Source organism: Papaver somniferum, chromosome 7, assembly GCF_003573695.1.
Source record: "Papaver somniferum cultivar HN1 chromosome 7, ASM357369v1, whole genome shotgun sequence".
Lineage (NCBI taxonomy): Eukaryota > Viridiplantae > Streptophyta > Magnoliopsida > Ranunculales > Papaveraceae > Papaver > Papaver somniferum.
In genome coordinates this window covers 5,774,138-5,782,576 of record NC_039364.1, presented here as the reverse complement: position 1 = coordinate 5,782,576, position 8,439 = coordinate 5,774,138, and the positions used below count along the sequence as shown (strand labels likewise).

The 8,439-nt window shown below is 35.6% G+C and overlaps 1 long non-coding RNA gene across 1 annotated transcript; it reads right to left on the bottom strand.

The window, feature by feature from the left end:
- Positions 1–2,926: 2,926 nt before the first annotated feature.
- Positions 2,927–5,901, bottom strand: LOC113300615. Its single transcript, XR_003335851.1, has 7 exons — positions 5,819–5,901; positions 4,953–5,055; positions 4,783–4,854; positions 4,087–4,215; positions 3,856–4,007; positions 3,675–3,758; positions 2,927–3,579 (listed from the first exon to the last, which is right to left on the bottom strand). It is a non-coding gene; the product is annotated as an uncharacterized LOC113300615 (long non-coding RNA).
- Positions 5,902–8,439: the final 2,538 nt, after the last annotated feature.

Sequence of the window (8,439 nt, the reverse complement as noted above, 5' to 3'; positions counted from 1 at the left end):
TGTAAAACGCATTCTCAGCAGAAACATGTATATCTGTTTTTCATTCTAAAAATCTGCAAGGACAGAGAATCACTGCCATATTTTGATGGCTCATGTTATGAAGTTCTGGTGGCTTCCGATTATCCCATCCATGTCTAAGCTGAAATATTGAAGTACATTAGATATAGATTTGCCTAAGAGTATAGTCATGAAAATATATTCTTGATGTAAGTATACGTTAGATGCTTTTTGATATCTTCATGTGATTGAAATGCATGACGTTACTATGATAACACCATGGGTTCTTGATGTACATTTCAAGTTGGAATTGTCACTTTCTTTCTAAGCTCAGTCCTTGACAACCTAACATCCACCATTGTGATGGTCTCGTTATTGAGGAAACTAGTGCCTCTATCGGAATACCGAAAGTATGTCCCAATCATGTCCTTTGTTTCAGATGTTCCTGGCTAATAATGACATTCTTCATTAGATCATTTCTAAAATTTATATTATGAATATCATTATCTTTGATTTGACATGTTCGTGTTTTGTATAATCTGAATTAGTAACATTGTGGCAAAAAGCAGACTACAAGTTGTCGAGATTCAGGATTTGCTGGTTTCTTTACACTTGAATGATGAATGATCAGATAGGAACTTAAACACAAGAATGATGGCAGTATGAATCTCTTATTATGAGCTTGGTGCTACAAAGTCGAAGGATTGTTCATCTTTAGTTTCAAAATTAAGGAAATTGTAATTAGCATTTTTTAAAGAAATGATTAGTTTGTATTTTTGATATTTTTGTTCCTCTAAAGATTGTCTTTTTTTTAAGAAATGATGTAAATTGATCTATGAGATATAATAAAACATGATTCAGTTTTTAATTTGGTTCATAATTTGTTTTAGTATCAATTTTAATTGTAATTTCAATTTAGGATTATCTAAATCGAAATAGGCCAGATACGTTCGGCACCAGAACAACAGATGTAGCGGGCAAAAAGTTTGATAGCTCAAAAATGTAAGCAACCAACTTTAGGGCAAAAAGTTTGGTAGCTCAAAAATGTAAGCAACCAACTTCGGTAGCTCAAAAACGCAAGCAACCAACTTCAGGGCAAAACATTTGGTAGCTCAAAAATGTAAGCAACCAACTTCAGGTATTTCACTTTCTCTATTATGGTTGGTCTATCTATGAAGTGATCAACGTTTTACTTGCTGTATTTTGGTTGGTCTAGCTTTAAAGCGATCACTATTTTGCTTGCTCTAGGGAGGTCGGTTTAGCCATGAAACAATTAAGAAAAAAGACGCTACATGATAGTTGCTTGATTACAAAAGCGATTGCCTAGCTGCTCTAGACTTGTAGAAATCTCACCTTTTGCAACTCGAGAGCGAGAGCCAAATTAAGTCGCTTTAAGGGTTAGAGCGACTCAATATGGGATTTTCCAACCAAAAATGCCTGGTCGCTTAATCCAACTTTTCTTGTAGTGTATAAAATATACTGAAGTTAAACCATCCTTGACCAACATGGTGGCTGATGCAACAGAGCTGACCAGTGCCAAGTGAGATGCCTTGTTTCTGCAATAGAAGATTATAGTATATTGAGGCCTCATAGGAGCGTATGTTTTCGTATTAGTGTTCCCATTAGTCACTCGTACCATCTATGAATATTATACTAATATACTGTGTTAACTACTATTGGTACTTCATCTTGACTTTTTGTTTTTAGTAAATCTGAGTTTCTTCATAGGTGATTCAGGCTTGTTATGTTGGCACTCGTCTTTCAGGTTTCTCCTTTCCGAATCTTATATGCAGGAAGAGCTTATTGCTGAGCTATGGAAAATGAGACTCATGAGAGTAACATATGATCATTATTGTGCATTTTGAGAAAGCTCCATTTTTTCTTCTGGTAGGGAGTTAAGTACGGTGCAGGAATTCAGCCTGGTGTGTACTAGATTTACTCTCCTCGGAATCTAATAACTGGAGATTGTTGATCGGATCATCCAAGTGTTGGCTGTTTTTGAGAGGAATGTTTTTTAGGGAATCCCAGATCTTGTTTGAAAACTAGAAAATATACTGGAGTTAAACCGGCTTGACCAAAGGAGCAGATGTTTTCGTCTTAGAAACGTGCTAACGTGTTTGTTGATTTGTGTCGATATTATCTTGGATTTCGACGGTGGTGTCAGCCATACAGTTCCTATATATGAAGGTTATTCCCTACCTCATATAATCCTGCATCTTGACCTGGATGGATGTGATCTCACTGATGCGTTTACGGAGCGCGGTTCCTAGCAGGATATATGAGAGACATTAAATAAAAGCTAGCTTACATTGCTCTTGGATATGAACAACGGGTAGACACATCCAAGACATTTTCATCTGCTGGAAAGAGCTACGAGTTACATCCATAAAACACTATTTGTTGAAAACAACGATACAGTTTTTCTGACAATTAAGATTGTTTATCATGTATGTGTACTTCCCTTTTTATAGTTTCTTTTCATGCCCGGTGCAAAACATTGTATATATGTACAGTACTATTATGTTTACATCTGATACTTGATGTAAACATGAAGCTTGAGATTTAACTGTGATTGGATGGTTTAAAACGCTTGAAGATTCGAAGATTTCCGCTAACAAATTTACAGTGATCGAGTTTAGAATTCACTCCATTGTGTCTAATTGATTTCTGCAAACGGATTGCGCAGATTTCTGCAAACGGATTGCAAGCAAGTTATTACCACACCCAACTAAACTTAGCCGGGCGGAAGTTTGGTTGGAACTTAGCACTCCTTTCACAGGTGCTCGTTCAAGCGCAACTGAATGATGGCTGCCGCAATGGGGGTAGTCATGCAAGGCGTAACTCTAATTTCATGCCATATTAAGTCCACTTTATTTCTATGCATGCAGCGAAGGGAGTGTCATAGTTGTCTGTTGTTGTAAAAGGGCAGTAGATAAGAAAAGATCTTAGTATGAACAGCAGGATGGTTTTATAATTTCATGCCCGTACAATCTAACTTACAATTGAATCGCCTTCTTTTTTTTTAAAGATCTAGAAGCATTAGTGCTTCCTTGCCATTCTTGTGGTGTTGAATATGAACCTAGTGTCCAAAAAGAAAAAAAGGTGTCTAGTTGAAAGGGTTAACAAGTTATGTTCGAGCAGTACTTACTGATAATGGTTGTGCTTCTGTTAACAGGTTGAACTCGTTTTATGCTGCACCTTTGTCTCGCTTTTGGATTCCTGGCTGCATGTTAAAAACGGGGTTTATTTCTTTTTGGTAAATGCAGAATCATCTTTATATGACTGCATAACTTTAGGAGAAAAGATCGTTTTTCAATGTCCCTTCCTACACTGCAAAAGCTTGTTTCTCTGCAAAATCAACCCACCTCAACGCACAAGGTACATTGTTGTGAACATTTAATTTTTTGCAACCATAATCGCCAATAAAAAGAATACATACACAAGAGGGAGAGGGAGCAACTGAATGTGCTAATGGAGAGGGGAAGAGGGTTTGTACCACTGTCACCAGTAACTGCACCACAACCTTACAATGCGTGCTGCCCCACCAATCCCTTAAGTGAGAGAGAGAGTGGTAGGTGAGGTCTGTTTGGGAAGGCAAATAGAGAAGGGAGAGAGGGTATGTGAAAATGCTACTCAAGTAGGACCCACTAACCATCAATGTCAAATTGAAATCTTACCTCTTCTTTATACCTCATGCTGCAACAATTTAATGCCTTGTCTCCATACAACTTCCGCAGCCGAAGGTGCGTCTTCCCAGCAGACTGTAAAAAAATCAACTAAGGAAATTACATTTTCTTCATTTTTACAAACTTATAAATTCGTTAAGCTAGGTTACCGCTGATGAAATAATTGGATTACCAAGGGAGCACGATAAGGAGAACATATGTTCTGCACTACAATGGAGCACGATAACTTCGCAACATTCTACATGGTTTTCACCATTTCTATACAAGAACTTGAGTAGCTAGAGATCCAACAAATAGTAACTTGCTTTCAAATGTAGAGCTGGCCTGCAAAAAAAAATTAAAATAATTACCAAGCAATATTCATAATATCTAGGATTACAGAGTTATGAAGAACAGTGAGTACCTTATTAGTGCTCATCGCAGCAGGTTGGGGGGACTGATTAAGACATTCTTCCAACTTTGAGAGTAGAACATGTCACCCAGATGAGGCTGTATGCTTAAGAAAGTGAAAGTGATATACAATAAGTGCTACCTGTCAGTTGTAAGAGATTATGTGTTACAATTAAAGTGTATTTAGACAAAATAACTAATCTTTATGCAAAAATCATGAGCTATTTGATTAAAGTATCAAGGCCTCGATTGCTTTTAAATGTTCTCTATGAACTTAGCAAAAAAAAAAATTATATGTTCTCTGCAATGAGAGAAAATAAATACATAGTCTTGGGGGTCTTTTCCTTCCAATACTCATCAATAATTTTCTGAACTTCCCTTTTTCCCACTTCTACGTCACTTAAGAGTGACACCTTGTGCACATCTATGGCTCAGTATAATCCTCATCAACAAACTTACTGGATAGCTGATGATATTTCTAAACCACTAACAACGAAAAGTAATAATGAAGTGAAATCAAGCATGGTTCTTCCTTGACCTCGTTCCTATAGAGTTCATGTTAATCCCTTGGATAGTGTAACAAGCTCTAAAAATACTGAATCCCAAAATCACCCTGTAAATAAACTAGAAGCGAACAAAGATTTATACTTTAAAGGCATTCAGGTAAAATACTGAAACAGATGTCTCTTTATGTGGTTTACGTGCTCACATTTTCTTGTACTCGGCTTCAAGTATTGCTCTCTCCTAAAAAAATAATGGCTTCAAATTCATCATGTTTAGTCTGCAATCAAGGAAAAAAATATATATCAAAAACCCATATTTCATCATGAATATTCGGAAAACAACTTCAATCTACAACTTAAGAAACAAAAGGACTACCATCCAGGTGTTACAGACATATTTAGCACCTGTGCTGCTTAGGAGCAACACTGTTAGGAATGAGGCATACTTCGTTCTAATTGATCATGTCCAGATCCAAACCCTAGCATCATCCAAACAAAACTACATAAGTCACAATAAATAAAAAACACAACAGTTAGCTAAAAATAGAACTCCACTTTGCCTCAGGGGAAGACAATATCACCAGATTCACCACCAGCCACCTCAACAGTACCTGAAATGCTTAAACCGTTCCAAACCAAAAACCCACTTCCATAATAGATGCAAACCCACTTTCAATAATTGTCCAACATTAACAGAATAAAATTGAAGTAACAAATAGGTTTAAACCCCCATATTGAACGAGACCGATCAAGAAACCCCGAAATCAAACGAATACCATACTTAAAACCCTGGATTGACTGGAATAGAAGAAGAAATTAAGATCTGAATAAAACATAGCAACTAGTGTAACTTTCTTTAAGGAAAAAAAATCATTCAGTTTCGAAAGTATGTTGGTCTTTAGTAGAAAGAAAACTCCTCCCCGCTGATTGAAGGAGAAAAAAAACTCATATTTCCCCAATTTAAAACTCTTAAAAAAACACCCGTATACCCAAAATAACTCAAGAATTGGTGAAAAGAATTGGGTGAAAAAAGTACAAATAAATAACCTAAAAGAGATATGCAGTAAACAAAAAGAGAGTAAGAAATTACGGATATTTGTAGAAACCCTAACTAAAAAAATCTCTAATTTAATTTAACAGAGATTTGAAACCAAAACCTAAGTATCAAAGATAGATCGTTTCAACAACTCATAAAGAAAACATTAATAGGATGAGAAGCAAAGGAGTGAGAGATTTGGTTACCGATTTTATTGGCCAAAAGATCTATATGGGTTTCATTTTCTTTGAGAGAGAAGCAAAGAGGTGAGAGATTCTTTCAGACCAAATGAGACGGAAAAATTAGAGCAAGAAGTAAACGTACAATCTGACCGAAATTTGGGCGAGAATTTTGGATTTCAACCGAAATTTTTTCCGCACACCAGATAATTTACGCGGCTACTGTTTATTTCAACCCAAATAATGTCGGCAATTTTCCATTCGTTGGATGGGTGGTAATCCGTATGTTTTGTGTTGCGTTTATACTCCTTGGATTATAATTTGTATTGGAATCTAAAATTTGGATTATTACTTCTGTCGAAGTTTAATGACATTTTATTTCATTTTCTTTTATTGATTCAATCTAATTTTTTGAATTCATTTTTTCATATATATTCGATCAGATTCATATATCGAGGGTTGTCAAATTATTTAATGCAATCAACAATCCATATCGTGAGATGCACCTACGAGAGTGGCCTAAGTCATCAATATATGATGTAGTCCTAGAATGCTTTTGATACTATGATTTATGTTATAAGTTTGTCCTAATTCGACATATGATTGATATCATCGTATTCATTCTATATCAAGTGTTAGGGAATTGTTTGGTTGAACCCACCAAGTGTTGGTATATCAAGGTTACTTGTCATATTTTAATATCAGAACTCAACTAGAGTCACTTGATTAAGATTACTAGAGTCAGTTTCGTTTAGGTTAGACTAGAAATTTTAGGAATGTTGAGATATACAAGTAATACCTTGAAGACCTAAAGAACATGAAGACGTATTGATTACAATGAAGATATCATCCTTCCACTTGAGGTTAGTGATATTGATTTGACTTGTTTCTGTTCCTATCATTAGTTTCAAGTCGTTTAAGATTGAAAACATAGCATGCGAAGCTATATTTAATACTCTAGTCATTTTACTATGATCAAAGTGTCAAGGAAGAATATTGAATTACGAAGTATAACATTTATCTTTTGAACTTCGTAAGTGCGACATCGACATAAACTTCGTAACTCGTTACTTGATTGTGCATGGGATATACGTACATATGTTTAAAGGAAGTACATATACGAACTTGCTTCGTTATCGAAAAGAAATCGATATGTGTTTTGGTATGGTTTTCTATGAAGATCTATTGGATGACCAATTCGAACTTAAGGTGGTAACTCAGGTAAAACCGATCTTAACTAATGTTGAAAGTCTTGGTAGAATCGATCCTTACCTATATTGAGGCACATGGTATTTCTCTCTTTCCTTCATGATTGATGGATTGACAGTCATATTAACATCCTTTCCATCAGAAGACATGATGCTTGGAGTATCCATAACAGTATGGGTTCGTGAGAGGAAATCACAATAACTCAACAAGTAGTCTGAAGATAAAAGAAGTTACAAATATAGGTAGGGAACGGTTATACCATGACTCCCAAATATAACGAGTATTCGTTGTCTCCTACTTTGAAAAGAAAAAGAAGGAATGTGAGGAAGCAATACTTGAAGAGAAATCTCCGTTGTCTCCGTTATGAATAACAACTGTATAACGTCCTCTAAGAATGTTTGAATGATTGAAATGAGAGTTTAGAATATATAACCAATATTGGATATAAGCATTGTATGGTGACACATATATGTATAAGTCCTTATTCCTTGAACCAAAGTATGAGTACTTTGTTGATCAGGAAAACCGGAACAAGAACCGTGAACTCAGTCCGCGAACCCAGTCCGCGAACTGGCGTAGGTTCTCATCCCGAGAAAATATACTGGAGTTTACTCCTTCTGGGAACTTAAGTCCGTGAACTTAGTCTGCGTACTTGAGTTGGTTATTTCTAAAGACGATTATTTGTGAACTTATATTTATATAAACTAAGGAATGCAAGTTTGCAAACCGTGGCTATAAAGTTCTTGAATCGATTCGAGTGAATCAAATTGTTTTTGCTTCGATTGTGTCTTGTATACTTCTATAAGATATAAGAAATTTAACAACTCTCTAACTAGTTCATTTGAGTCATTTGAACTAGTTATGGTGAAGAAGAATATGGTTGATATGAAAATGCTCGTATGGCTAACCATTTGGTTAACTATTGTTTAACCAACAAATGTACATGTTTGGGTACGGTTACACCAACCTAAAATCGTGCATTTCATTTGTGTGTAACAAGCTAATTTTTCGATCCAACGGTTGAAAGATATTAGCTTGAATCTAATCAGGTTTTCATCTAACGGTGAATATTGAATGCTTTGTTACCAAGCTAACATTGATTGCAAAACCTAATTTGAAAGACTATATAAGGGAGAACTCTAGCAACTGGAAAACCTAATACCCACACTTCATGTGTGATACTAGTTGTATTAGCTAGAGTCGGTTCTCCTTTAACCTTAGGTTTCTTCTTGAAAACCAGGTTAACGACTTAAAGAGTTCATTGGGATTTTGAAGCCAGACCGATACTACTTTCTCGTAGTTGTGTGATCTGATCTTGCATATTTTATCGTCCGAGTACAATCGGAAAGATTGGATTGAGATTGATATCTCTGATAGGAAAGATATAAAAGTAATCACAAACATCTTCGTCTCATCGTTTGTGATTCCACAATATCTTC